Source organism: Chelonia mydas, chromosome 19, assembly GCF_015237465.2.
Source record: "Chelonia mydas isolate rCheMyd1 chromosome 19, rCheMyd1.pri.v2, whole genome shotgun sequence".
Lineage (NCBI taxonomy): Eukaryota > Metazoa > Chordata > Testudines > Cheloniidae > Chelonia > Chelonia mydas.
Genome location: NC_051259.2, coordinates 17,160,301 through 17,172,653, shown reverse-complemented (window position 1 = coordinate 17,172,653; position 12,353 = coordinate 17,160,301). Strand labels below are relative to the sequence as shown.

The 12,353-nt window shown below is 59.1% G+C and overlaps 1 long non-coding RNA gene across 1 annotated transcript; it reads right to left on the bottom strand.

The window, feature by feature from the left end:
- Positions 1 to 1,452: 1,452 nt before the first annotated feature.
- On the bottom strand, positions 1,453 to 10,908 carry LOC122463324. The gene is made up of 3 exons (XR_006286575.1): positions 10,718 to 10,908; positions 8,261 to 8,266; positions 1,453 to 1,467 (listed from the first exon to the last, which is right to left on the bottom strand). It is a non-coding gene; the product is annotated as an uncharacterized LOC122463324 (long non-coding RNA).
- Positions 10,909 to 12,353: the final 1,445 nt, after the last annotated feature.

Below are 12,353 nucleotides of genomic sequence, written 5' to 3'. Positions count from 1 at the left end.
GACTCCCACAGTGCCTCTGGCTGGCCCCGAATCCACTGCCCTTAGTAATACCACTCTGCCAGGTTGGCAGGGGAGCCCAGGCCCCCCCTGTACTCCGGGGGCCAATCCAGGGCCCTTTACCAAGCAGTCCAAGTTTGCCGCTTCCCTAACCTTGCTGCTCTCGCCTCTGGACTACGTCCTACCCTGCTTCTACTCTTCAGGCAGATTCCTACCAGTCTTCCCTCGCCCTTCCCTCAGGGAGAGGGACTGCCACTCCTCATTCTGACAGGTTTCAGAGTAACAGCCGTGTTAGTCTGTATTCGCAAAAAGAAAAGGAGTACTAGTGGCACCTTAGAGACTAACCCATTTATTTGAGCATAAGCTTTTGTGAGCTACAGCTCACTTCATCAGATGCATTCAGTGGAAAATACAGTGGGGAGATTTATATACACAGAGAACATGAAACAATGGGTGCTCCCATACACACTGTAACGAGAGTGATCAGGTAAAAATCTATTTCCCCATGTTTATTCCCCCCGCCCCACCCTGCTACTGTTCCTCACACGTTCTCGTCAACTGGTGGAAATGGCCCACCTTGATTATCACTACAAAAGGTCCCAACTCTCCTGCTGGTAATAGCTCACCTTACCTGATCACTCTCATTACAGTGTGTATGGTAACACCCATTGTTTCATGTTCTCTGTGTATATAAATCTCCCCACTGTATTTTCCACTGAATGCATCTGATGAAGTGAGCTGTAGCTCACAAAAGCTTATGCTCAAATAAATTTGTTAGTCTCTAAGGTGCCACAAGTCCTCCTGTTCTTTTTAATCCTCATTTTGCAGCTCTTCTCTGTTGCCCATCTCTTGGCTTTATGTGAGCCTCCCTGGCCCGTTCCCTCACAGGTGAGCTTGCTTCCAATCAGTGGCCTCCTTCTAGCCTAAATCTCTCCGGTGTTTGCAGCTTATTTGGATGCTTGGGCCCACCTGGCCTAATTCAGCTCTCTCAGGACTGGTGTGGGGAATACACCCCATCCGACTGTCCCAAGGTGCTGAGCAGCATTGCTGTGCATGGTTAATCTGCTGCCACTCCCACCCCAGAGGTGGCTGCCTTTCAACGCAAAGCGAGCCATTTTCCTATGGAGCTGGCAAAGCCTTCGGGGATCCTCTGTGATTAAAGGCAGAACAGAAATACAGGATATTGTTGTACAGACAGCACAGGAGCCTTCCCGCGGATTGACTCAGACCCTGGCCTCTCAGCCCGACTGCTGAGCCCGCTGCCTGGGGATGGGTGAAGGCCACTTGGTAACATTCTCAGCCTGAAGTATTTTTAAGTGGATGATTTTCTCCCCCTCTGAGCAGCCCGGACACCCGGTGCCCCGGAGCCCTGAAAGTTTTTTTTCTCTCCAGCTCAACTAGTTCTTTGTGCCCTAAACAGCAATTAAGGATCAAAGTGGAGCTCCCTTTGCCCGCGCCAGGGCCTGCTGTCTGCTCGCTGCAGTGCGGCTCTGATTTCCAGCTCCTGTCTTGCTTATTTAACATTCTGGAGCCTGTTTTGAGTGCCCCAATATTTTAAAATAAATTGCTGCATGTAAAAGGCTTAATGTCACATTCTGTTATTCTGACTGTTAAAAGAAAAGTGAAATCTTCAATGGGGCCACTGGAGCAGAAGCGATCAAACAGTGGGAGGCCCTATTAATGTGTATTACGTTTCATTATTCCAGTGTGGCGTGTCAAGCAGCTTCTCATCAGAACTCATGCAACAGATCAGAGCGTTAACTCTTTGCAAGCAAATGCAGGGGCAAGCTTTGTTGTGTTCCTTGCTTCTCCAGCTTTGTGTCTCTGATGCAGCTACCAGGTCCTTAACACACACACACCCTCAGATTTGTGCTGCTGTTCCCTCCGCCAGCATCCGGGTGTGAGGAGCAGGTGTGGAGCTCGCTGCACGTGTGAACGGGGAGGGAGGCAGATGGGCAGTGGGGAAACTGGAGGGGGGAGAAAGGGATGAGACGGAGAAGTGTGTCAACGGGGAGAGGCGCAGAGAGCGGGAGGGTGAGAAAGGCAGGTGAAGCAGGGGTGCTGGGACAGTGGGGGCTGAGAGCCATATAAACCCTGGATATGATGGAAACCACTTCAAGCCAAGGGGTGCGACAGCCTCCCAGCACTTATGGGGTGAGGAAGAAATGAAAGATCAGAGTCCCAAACACCCACTGAGGCTAATGCTTGGCACAGGGCCCCTGAGTGCTCAGCCAGGGAGTCCAGCCCTGGAAGGTTCCCTGCCAGCCCCGTCACGGCTCTCCTGCCTCTTGGTACCCTCCCTGCGCTGCCCTGCGCCCGGCCGAGCTGCGGCCCAGGCACGATGGAGCCTTAAAGCCCTTGCTCACTCCAAGGACGTGAAATGCGCAGTGTTGGAGCTGCCGGCCTGCTGGGGTGTGGGGGGGACCTAGGCACTGGGGGTTGGGGAGCTGCCGACAGAGGGCGAGAGGGTGTGGGCCAGGCACAGAGCCCCTCGCTGGAGCAAGCCATGGGGGACGGACAGAGAGGGAGCGAGTGGGACGAGGCTGGGGGTCCCTGCAACTCACATGGGATTGCAGAGACCAAGCCCCAGTCCAGACGTGGGCAACACAATTGGACCCTGTCGCTATAGCAGGCGGACCCAGAACCCCACTTTTGTTTGTGCTGAATTTCATAGCACAGGCCCATTGCCAGTCTGTCTGGGGGCTGGAGGACACTCCCCCAAGGATCCCACATTGGTCTCTCTGTGCGGCTGCCCTGTCTGACCGCACTCTTCCAGCACAGGGCTGGCTTTGCGGGGAAGGTAGGGGGGTCTTGCATTCCCCCCCAGTCTGAGATAAGCCATTTCCTCCTCTCCGTGAGTAGTGAGCCTCACCCCCTGCTTCCATGGGCCCCCAGGCTGGACACTGTGCCCGACGCTGTCTCCTGGCACAGTCAAGGGCCTTTCAGCTCCTGGCTTCACCCTTAGCTTCCTCCACAGCCTGCTCTCTCCAAGTTCATGGGCACCCCTCCCAGGCCACCCTACCCTTTGGTGTGACCCTGAGTTGATTGCAACCCCCCTGCCCAGTAATTCTGTGTCCAGAGCAGACCCCCCCCCGTGCAAAGGCGGGGAGCTAGGGCATATTATTCTGTCTCTCTGTTGGGCTAGCGCCATTGTGTGAGGCCCTGTATAAACACAGGCCAAACCGACTGCCCCGCAGCAAATGCCAATTGATCACCTCAATGGGCCTGGCCAAGTGGAAACTCCGATTTAGACTGCGAGTGGCCCTCTGTGTCTGGGAAGGTGCCATTTATCAAACCAGCTGACTAACCAATAGCAACAGTCTCCTCTGCAGCGTCTCTGCTCCCCGACTGCGACCCACACGGCTCACGCTGCCCAGAGCCACGTCCCAAGGTAGGTCCCTACCCTACCCAGTTGTACAGATGGGGAAATGAGGCCCAGACAATGCCGTGATCTGCACAAGCCCTGGCTCAGAGGTGGTACAAGAACTCAGCTCTCCCGAATCCCATGCCCAGCCACTGGCCATGGCATGTCCCAGGAGCTGCAGGAGAAGAGGGTGACCGACAGGGGAGGCAAACGGGAGCTCCAAAGGGAGGGTCACGGTGCGAGACTCACTCCGCAGCACCTCCTGCTGGTCTCTCAGGGAATTAGCTCTTCCAGCCTCCAGAGCGCCCTCTACAGGCCGGTGTTCTGCTTGCCGCTGGCCCCTCATGTCCCTCCTGGACACTGGTGCCCCTTTTACCCAGGGTGCTGCCCCCTGGCAGTACCCCCACAGTCTCTGGGTCTCCCCTCCCCAGGGAACCCCCACCCACTATCCCCCCCCTTGCCTCAGTCTTTGGCTACTGCCAGTCACCCTTGAGCCCCCGCACACTGGAGCAGATTGCAGTGTATAAGCCAATCATCACAGGCAAGGGGGGTTTGGACCTGCTGCCTCTGCCTACCTGTGGGCTGCCCCCCTGCAGCCCCAGTACCCTTTTTGGCCTTCCAATAGGCCTACAGCCTGGGGGGTTTCCAGGCCAGAGCTCCCCAGCTCCTCTAGCCCTCCCCCAGCCCTGCTCCACCTTAGGTGCCCAGGTATGCTCCCCAACAGCCAAGCCCTTCTCCCTCTAAAGGCAGAGAGAGAGTGTCTGCCCCTGGCCCACTGCCCTCTTATAAGGGCCAGCTGAGGCCTGATTGGGGCGTGGCCACAGCTGAGCCGGCTCCCCCCAGTCAGCCTGGGAACTGCTTGCTCCCAGCCACAGCCCTCTCCTGGGCTGTTTTAAGCCCTTTAAGGCCGGGGCGGGTGTCCAGCCTGCGGCAGGAGGGAGAGTCAGGCGGCCCTGCTGGCTGGAGCTCTCTCCCTTCCGGGACTGTTGCTGGCTGGAGTGCTCCTTCCCTGGATTGCTGCTGCCATTGCTGTTGAGTGAGGGGGGCCTTGCTGGCCTGCCCCCCCCCCCACCTCTGGAGGGAGAAGCCAGAACCCCACTACTGCCACCTGCGGAGGAGGATGACTGCGCTAAGGAGCAGATTCCTGACCCCAAAGGGGGCTATAGCAGGATCTGGGAGCAGCTGGAGTGGTGGCCAGGCACCCCCAAGACTCCTGTCCCCGGCCAGACAAGGGTCTTCACGATCGAGTTCCCCATCGGGGGATCGGAGATGGATGGGATTGGAGCTGAGTCCGAGAGAGCAAGAGGACTGTGAGAGACAGCGAGAGCCCGAGAAAGCTGCAGAAGCAGCAGCAGCATGAACTGGCGATGGTGGAGCGGAGAAGCCTAGGGGTCCTCCCCGGAGTGAGTGGGGATAGACCCCGGGGCGCCAGTTCCGCAGGGAACCTCGAGACTAAATTGCTGCCCCTGGTTAAGGAGGGGGGGATGTGGATGCCCACCTCACTGCCTTTGAGCAGGCTGGCGATTTGAACCAGGGGGACCCTGCGGAAAAGCCCCGGTGTCTAGCTCCTTTGCTGGGTCCCAAGGCCATAGACTCCATCAGCCAGATGGGTGGGGTGCTGGACAGGCTCCCACTCCTGACCCCAACCTATATATCTGTGCGGAGTTTCCTGGGGTCAGGCCCCTTGGACCTCCAGTGGGAGCGGAAGGTGATGGTCAATGGGGAGACACAGGCAGGGCAGTTTATCTGTGGGGAGTGGCAAGGTGCTCGGTAAGGAAAGTCTGGATGAGCCTAGGCAGCCTTGTGAGCTGATGGCTGTGTCTAGTCAGCAGGGTGGGAAGGCGAGGAGAGTGGAAGATGAGTGTCCCTGGACCTTACCTGTTAGCTGGGTGGAGAATTGTGACAGTGAAGGAAATGTGCCCATGTCTGTCAGGGGTATTGACTGACCTTTGGAGGGAGCTACCCTGGTCTCCAAGCAGTTGTCTGTGACCAGCCTTGTGTGCTGGGACAAGGGGAATGAGATCCCAAGCTGGGTGTCTGGTAAAGGAGAATGTGTGTCCGGCTCTTCTTTGTCCGTGGAGCAGACAGAAGGGGCCTTTCAGCCTGTGATGGTTGAGGGTAGTGCAGTTATCTCAGAGTTGGTTCTGGATTCAGCTAAAGCCCAAGAGGGGAAGGGTCCTAAGTTTGTGTCTGCTCGGGAGAATGGCCCTGTAACTAGGTCGTATCCAGTTAGTGTCCATGTAAAATCCCAGAGACCAGACAATTCTGGTGCTTGTCTTTTGCCTGTTGCTAGTGTGTTGTTGGGAAAGGGTGGAGCAACTCTGTCTGATCAGGGTGAGATCCTAGCCAGGGCACAAGGAGAGCAGAAAGGCGATTTGATTGTGTTACCTACTGAGGGTGTGGAAACCTGTAGCAAGAAGGAAAAGATTCCAGAACTTGTGTGTGGCAAAGGGAAGGAGAATGCTTCTTACCTTTTATCTAGGAAGTCTGTAAGTTTGCCTGAAAGGGGATTGTGTAGGAATCCACCTGATGGGCCAGAGGTAATTCTGGATGTAAGGGAGACCCAGAAAGAGTCTGTTGTTGCTCAGAAAAGTGTTCCTCTAGAGTAAGCCCTAGGTAAAGAGGGTAAGGGCAGAATTTCTGTGAAGGGTGACAGGTTTCAGAGTAGCAGTCGTGTTAGTCTGTATTTGCAAAAAGTAAAGGAGTACTTGTGGCAGCTTAGAGACTAACCAATTTATTTGAGCATAAGCTTTCATGAGCTACAGCTCACTTCATCGGATGCATAAAGGGTGAATTGTTGCATAGAAAAGCCCCTAGGGAAAGGAATCCTCATGGAGTCTTTGCAAGCAGTTTACTGCAACTGAAGGGTGTGAAAGTGATTTAATCAAGAAAGTTTCAGTTCCTAACAGCCAGAAATTTTCTGTTGTGAATGGATCCACTGACTTTCCTGTTGAAGGATCCAGTGTGGATAGCTTTGAGAAGGTCTCAGATGGAGTGAAACCTGTTTAGAAAGTTAAACAGTCCTATAACCAAGTGGCTGTGTTTGGCCAGCTTGTTGGGGAGACAAGGTTGCTGAGAAAGGAATGTCTCCATGCTAGTTCTGTAAGTGAACAGTATGTGGCCCAGGTCAAGATGGGGGCTCTTAACCAAGAGAGCCCGAATTGCAGCCCTCCAGACTGAAGCGCTGGGAGAAGACCCGATCCCAGTTTGAGCCCTGGGGGTTTTGGGGTGGCAAAAGGGCACGGGCCACATAAACCTTCCCACATACAGCATGCGAGTGCTATCGACCACCCCCGACTTAAGGGAGGGCGTAAAACTGGAAGGGCCTGGTGTAACTCCCACCAAGGAACGGGAGAGATGCTGGGGCATCCATGGGAACGTTGGTGGGTTTGAACTTCCCCAGGTCACCAGCAAAAGTGACCCCGCTCAGTTCGGTCTCGAAGGGGGGAGAGATGTGACGAAGTGGGACAGTTCTTAATGTTTCCTCTGAATAGTGTGGGGGTGCCTCAGTTTCCCCTATGCAGTTCTTAAGTATCTAGGTGGTGGGATAAGGGTGTGTGATCCTTGCAGAGCCCTAGAGGGCAGGTGTGTGCAGGGGTCTGGACACAGAGAATGGCCAACACCCTGTTTCCTGGCAACTGATGGCCTGGGCCCTTCCCCCCTGCAAGGTGAGAGCTAAAGGGTTGGAGAACAAAGGAATCCGGTGCCCTCCTGGCCCGGGAAAGAGACAAAGCCCAGAGGAGGAGGGGCTGGAGAGAGTTTCAGTTTGGGGCTGGCTGGGGACGAGGAGTGAAGTGCAGACGTGGTTGTCTCACTCACTGCCCCCCAAAATGGACCCGGCTGAGGGGTCCTGTTCTCTGCACCTACAAGCTCTGTGTTAGACCATGTTCCTGTTGTCTAATAAACCTCTGTTTTACTGGCTGGCTGAGAGTCACGTCTGACTGCGAAGTTGGGGTGCAGGACCCTCTGGCTTCCCCAGGAGCCCCGCCTGGGCGGGCTGGCTGTGGGAAGCGCATGGAGGGGCAGAGGATGCTGAATGCTCCGAGGTCAGACCCAGGAAGGGGGAAGCTGTGTGAGCTGTGTGTCCTGCAGACAGGCTGCTCACAGGAAGGAGACTGCCCCAGAGTCCTGACAGGCTTCATAGGGAGCAGTTCCAGAGCATCGCCCGGGGACTCTGTGACACCCTCCATGGCAGGGACTGCCCCCACTGCCGCGGCCCCGCCACCGGCCGCGGAGTCCCTCCCCGCTGTTCCCTCCACCAGCTACCTCTGCCGGGCGATGGGGAACGTCCGGAGGGACTGCCCCTTGGCCTGGCGCGGAGGAGCGTCCGGGACCCCCGAGCCCCAGCAGGGCGCTGGTCCTGTCATCGCCGGCGCCCCTGGCTGCCCGGTGCCCAGAGCCGCCCCTCCTCTTTCCCAGCCCACCACTGCTCCCGCTTGGGCCCTAGGGGCACCTCCCCCAGTACGCCCAGATGAGCGGGAGAGCCCAGCCCCTGCTGCATGCACTCGGGCGGGGCCCGTAGAGGAGGGTGCGGTGGGGGTATCACCGAGCGTGGGAGAGGGCCCACCCCAGGGGGAATCTGCCCCCCTTTGTGCTGCCCCACCGTTGCCTTCCCGGGTCCCCGAGTCATCCTCCCTGCCCCAGACCCAACCCCTGTTACTCAGCCTGCAGACGATGCCATGGAGGGCTGGGCCCTATTCCAGGGGAAGTGGGGCAAGCAGAAGGCTCGAGCTCCGCTCCTTCCATCCGATGCGGAGGCCCCCCGGAAAAACAGGAAGGGGGGCACCGATGCCGAGCCTTCCGCCCTGCCCATGGCCATGTTCCATCCACCAGTGCCGGCTGGGGAAGACGTGGCAGCACCGAGAGGAGCGCTGCCTCTCCATCGGGGTCCCTCCCCACGGAGGCCTCAGATGGAGCCCCTCCTGCCCCCTTAATGTCTGAAACCCCTGCAAACTCCGAAGCGAGCGTCGCCCCGGGGGCTGGCGGGGAGGGCCCCGGGGTGGGGGGAGGCAATCTCCCCTCCATCTATGAGGAGATTGAGGCCCTGAGTCTGACCCCAGTCACCCAGGGGGAGGACGACCCTCTGCCAGTGGGCCTCGGCCTGAGCGACCTCACCCCACCCCCCCTTCCCCATGCCCCCTCCCCATAACCACTGCTTCTGCTCCCGCCTCCGTGGGTCCCTTGGACTCTTCGATCTGCTCGGTCGCAGGTGGCACTCCGCTGACGGCCGCCGAGCCTGCTGAGGTGACGGCCAGTGCCTCGCGGCCAGGACCCAAGTTACCAGGGGTATCCCCTGTTGGTGTGGGGCAACCGACTTCCTTCCCTGGTGGGGGCCCCACTGAAACTTGCCCATCCCCTGTTGCCGTGGCTGTCACACCTGCCGTTGAGCCTGAGCCCGGCATCACTGCGGACCCCCTCCCCGTCCCTCAGATCCCTGAGCTGGACCGAGGGAGTCACCTCCCAGCGGCCTGGTTACTGGGGCCCAGGATCCTGCCTCTGCCCCTCTCCCCGACCCTGCTCCTGACCCCTGCCCTGCCTCTACTCCTGTCCCCGTCCCTATCCACTCCACCTCCCGCGATGGCATTGCCGCCCCTGGGGCCATCTCCTTCCCTTTCCTGGAGAGTGACCCCCAGGGAGCGGCCTTTGTGTTTCCCTGTCCCGACCCACTAGGGGCTGCTATCCTCCCTCCGCCGCCCCCCATTGAGCCAGGGTCTGAGGCAGGCCACGTGGTTCCGGCCCATCGGATGCCACATCGTGGGTCTTCCCCTTGACTGCCCGTCTTGGTGTGCCACGGGTCTGTGCCAGGGAGGATGACCAGGGGCCAGTGACCCCATCCCCACATCGGCTGAGAGAAGAGCTGCGGACATTTCGAGAAGACGTCCGTGGCTCCCATAATGAGGTGCAGCTCGCTCTCCAGCGATGAGGGGGATTTTCATCTAATCCTCCGGGCCAAGGGGGCCCTCATGGGGGAGGGTAAAAGGACCGGGAAGCAGGGCGCCGCGACCTACCATCGGGCCTGCGGCTTCCGTGACTCCTTGCTCACCTTCAGGGTAGGTCACGGTTTTCTGCGCGGGCCACTGGGGGCCGTGCGCATCCCTGCTGGCGAGGATCCTCTCCAGCTCTTCTCATGGCACCTATCACCTTTGCAACACTGAACACCCGGGGCTGTAGAATGGGTCTCCGCAGGTGCCAGGTGCTTTCCTTCCTTCGGGAGGGGGGTACTCTGTGGTTTTCCTGCAGGAGACCCATACGGATCCGCCCACCGAAGACAGCTGGCGGCTGGAGTTGGGGGACAGGGTCTACTTTAGCCATCTCACAGTTGGTACGGCTGGAGTGGCGACCCTGTTCTCCCCCGACCTACGGCCCATAGTGCTGGGGGTCAGTGAGGCTGTGCTGGGGCCACCTGCTGCACCTCCGGGTCCGCATGGAGGGGCTCATAGTCAACCTCGTTAACGTCTATGCCCCGACATCGGGCCCGGAGCGGCTGCATTTTTATCAGCAGGCATCCGCCTTCCTCGGCTCCTTGGATCCTCACAAGTGCCTGGTCTTGGGCAGGGACTTTAACGCCACCCTCAAGAAGCGGGATCATTCGGGGACCGAGCAGGGCCCGGCCGCCGTGGACGTCCTCCGGGAGATTGTCGAACATCACTCCCTGGTGGACGTCTCGACGTTTACCTATGTCCGGGTGGAGGCCCACTGGTCGTGCCACTCCCGGTTGGACCGCATCTATTTGTCATGCTTCCACCTTTCACGGGCCCACTCCTCCAACATCCGGCTGGCCCCTTTTTCAGATCACCCTCTGGCCACCGTGACGGCCTCTCTCTGTGTGGAGAGGCTGGGGCAGGCCTATTGGCATTTTAACAACAGCTTGCTGGACGATGTGGGCTTCGTGACGTCCTTCCAGGAGTTCTGGCTGGCCTGGCGAGGGCAGCGGCGTGCCTTTCCCTCGGCGCGGCAGTGGTGGGACCTGGGGAAGGTGTGCGCCCGGCTCTTCTGCTGTGACTACACCCGGGGCGCCAGCCAATGGAGGGATGCGGGGATAGAGCAGTTGGAACGGGAGGTCTTAGAGCTAGAGAGGCGTCTGGCCACCAGCCCTGAGGATCCATCCGTTTGTGGAGTGTGCTGGGAGAAGCGGGAGGAGCTCCGGGCCCTCGACAACCATCAGACCCGGGGTGCTTTTGTTTGATCCCGCATCCGCCTCCTTCGGGAGATGGATTGCAGCTCCCGCTTCTTCTACGCCCTGGAGAAAAAGAAACACGAAACAAGAAACACGTCACCCGCCTTCTGGCGGAGGACGGCACCCCCCTCACAGATCTGGCAGAGACGTGCGTAGAAGGTCCTGGCCCTCTCGCACACCTTTTCTCCCCGGATCCGACCTATCCTACCGCTCGCAGAGTGCTCTGGGATGGACTCCTGACGGTCAGCGCGGGCAACCGGGACTGGCTAGAGCTGCCTCTCTCTCTGGCCGAGTTCTCGGAAGCCCTCTGCTGCATGCCTACCAATAAGTCTCCGGGCATGGACAGGCTGACCATAGAGTTCTATCGCGTGTTCTGGGACGTCCTCGGCCCAGACCTAGTCACTGTCTGGGCCAAGTCTTTGCAAAGTGGGGTGCTCCCTCTCTCATGCAGGCGAGCCTTATTGCTGAAGAAGGGGGACCTCCGTGACTTACAGAATTGGTGTCCTGTCTCGCTCCTCAGCACGGACTACAAAATCGTAGCGAAGGCCATCTCGCTGTGGCTGGGGTCTGTGCTGGAGGACGTGATCCACCCAGACCAGACTTACACCGTCCCGGGCCATACCATCTTTGATAATCTGTATCTGGTCCGGGATCTCTTGAAGCTTAGGTGTAGGGATGGTCTGTCGTTCGCCCTCCTGTCCCTGTATCAGGAGAAGGCGTTTGACAGGGTAGACGACAGGTATCTCCTGGGCACTCTGCGAGCATTAAGCTTCGGATCCCAGTTTGTGGGTTTTCTCCGGGCGCTGTACGCCTCCGCAGAGTGTCTGGTCAAGCTCAACTGGACCCTGACCGAGCCAGTCAGCTTCGGGCGGGGAGTATGGCAGGGGTGCCCCCTCTCGGGCCAGCTGTATGCTCTGGCGATTGAGCCTTTCCTCTTCTCCTCTGCAGAAGGTTGACGGGGTTGGTGCTTCAAGAGCTGGAGCTGCAGCTGGGTCCTCGTCTGGGGGAAACGTGGCACCTGCAGATTGCAGGCTCGATCCCTCCCCTCTGATGAGGAGGGAGAGGAGGCCCCCCAAAAGATGCTGTGGGGGGCTGACATCGCTACATCTTCCGCCGCACCCCAGGATGGAGCCAGGCAGGAGGCGCTAGCCACGGGAGCCATGGCAGCGGATGGAGATGCCACTGCCCCCCTTGTTGAATCCCCTCCCAAGGAGGCCTCTGCAGGAGTTCCCCCGGCTCCTTTGCCACCTGTGCCCCCTGCTGCTGCTGATACCGGGGCTATGACTGCCATGGGGACTGAATTTACGTCCATATTTGAGGAGATCGAGGCCCTGGGTCTGACCACGGTCACCAAGGGGGAGGACAACCCGCTGCCAGCAGGCCTCGAGCTGGGCGGTAGCTCAGTCCCACTGCCCCCTCCTGCTTATCCCTGCCCCTCATTCCCAGCTGTAGCCCCTGGGGCACCCCTGGGCCTCCCGATCTGCCCGCCGGTGGATGGCACCCTACCGAGGCCACCGAGCCCCTGGAGGCGACGGCCGATGCCGAGCAGTTGGTCCCCGAGCCTGTGGGCGCGCCCTCCACCACCTGGATGGAGCAGTTAGCCTCCCCTTTGGAGGGGGGCCCCACTGAAGTTTCCGTTGTGCCTGACACCGTGGCTGCCGGTGACATGCTTATCACAGCTCCTGGGCCCGGCGTCGGTGAAGGCCCCCCTCTAACCCCTGTCCCCTTGGCCCCCAATCCTGATCAAGAGGAGCCGCACCCTGGCAGTCTGGCTGTCAGGGACCATGAACCTACCGCTGTCCCCGCTCCTGCTCC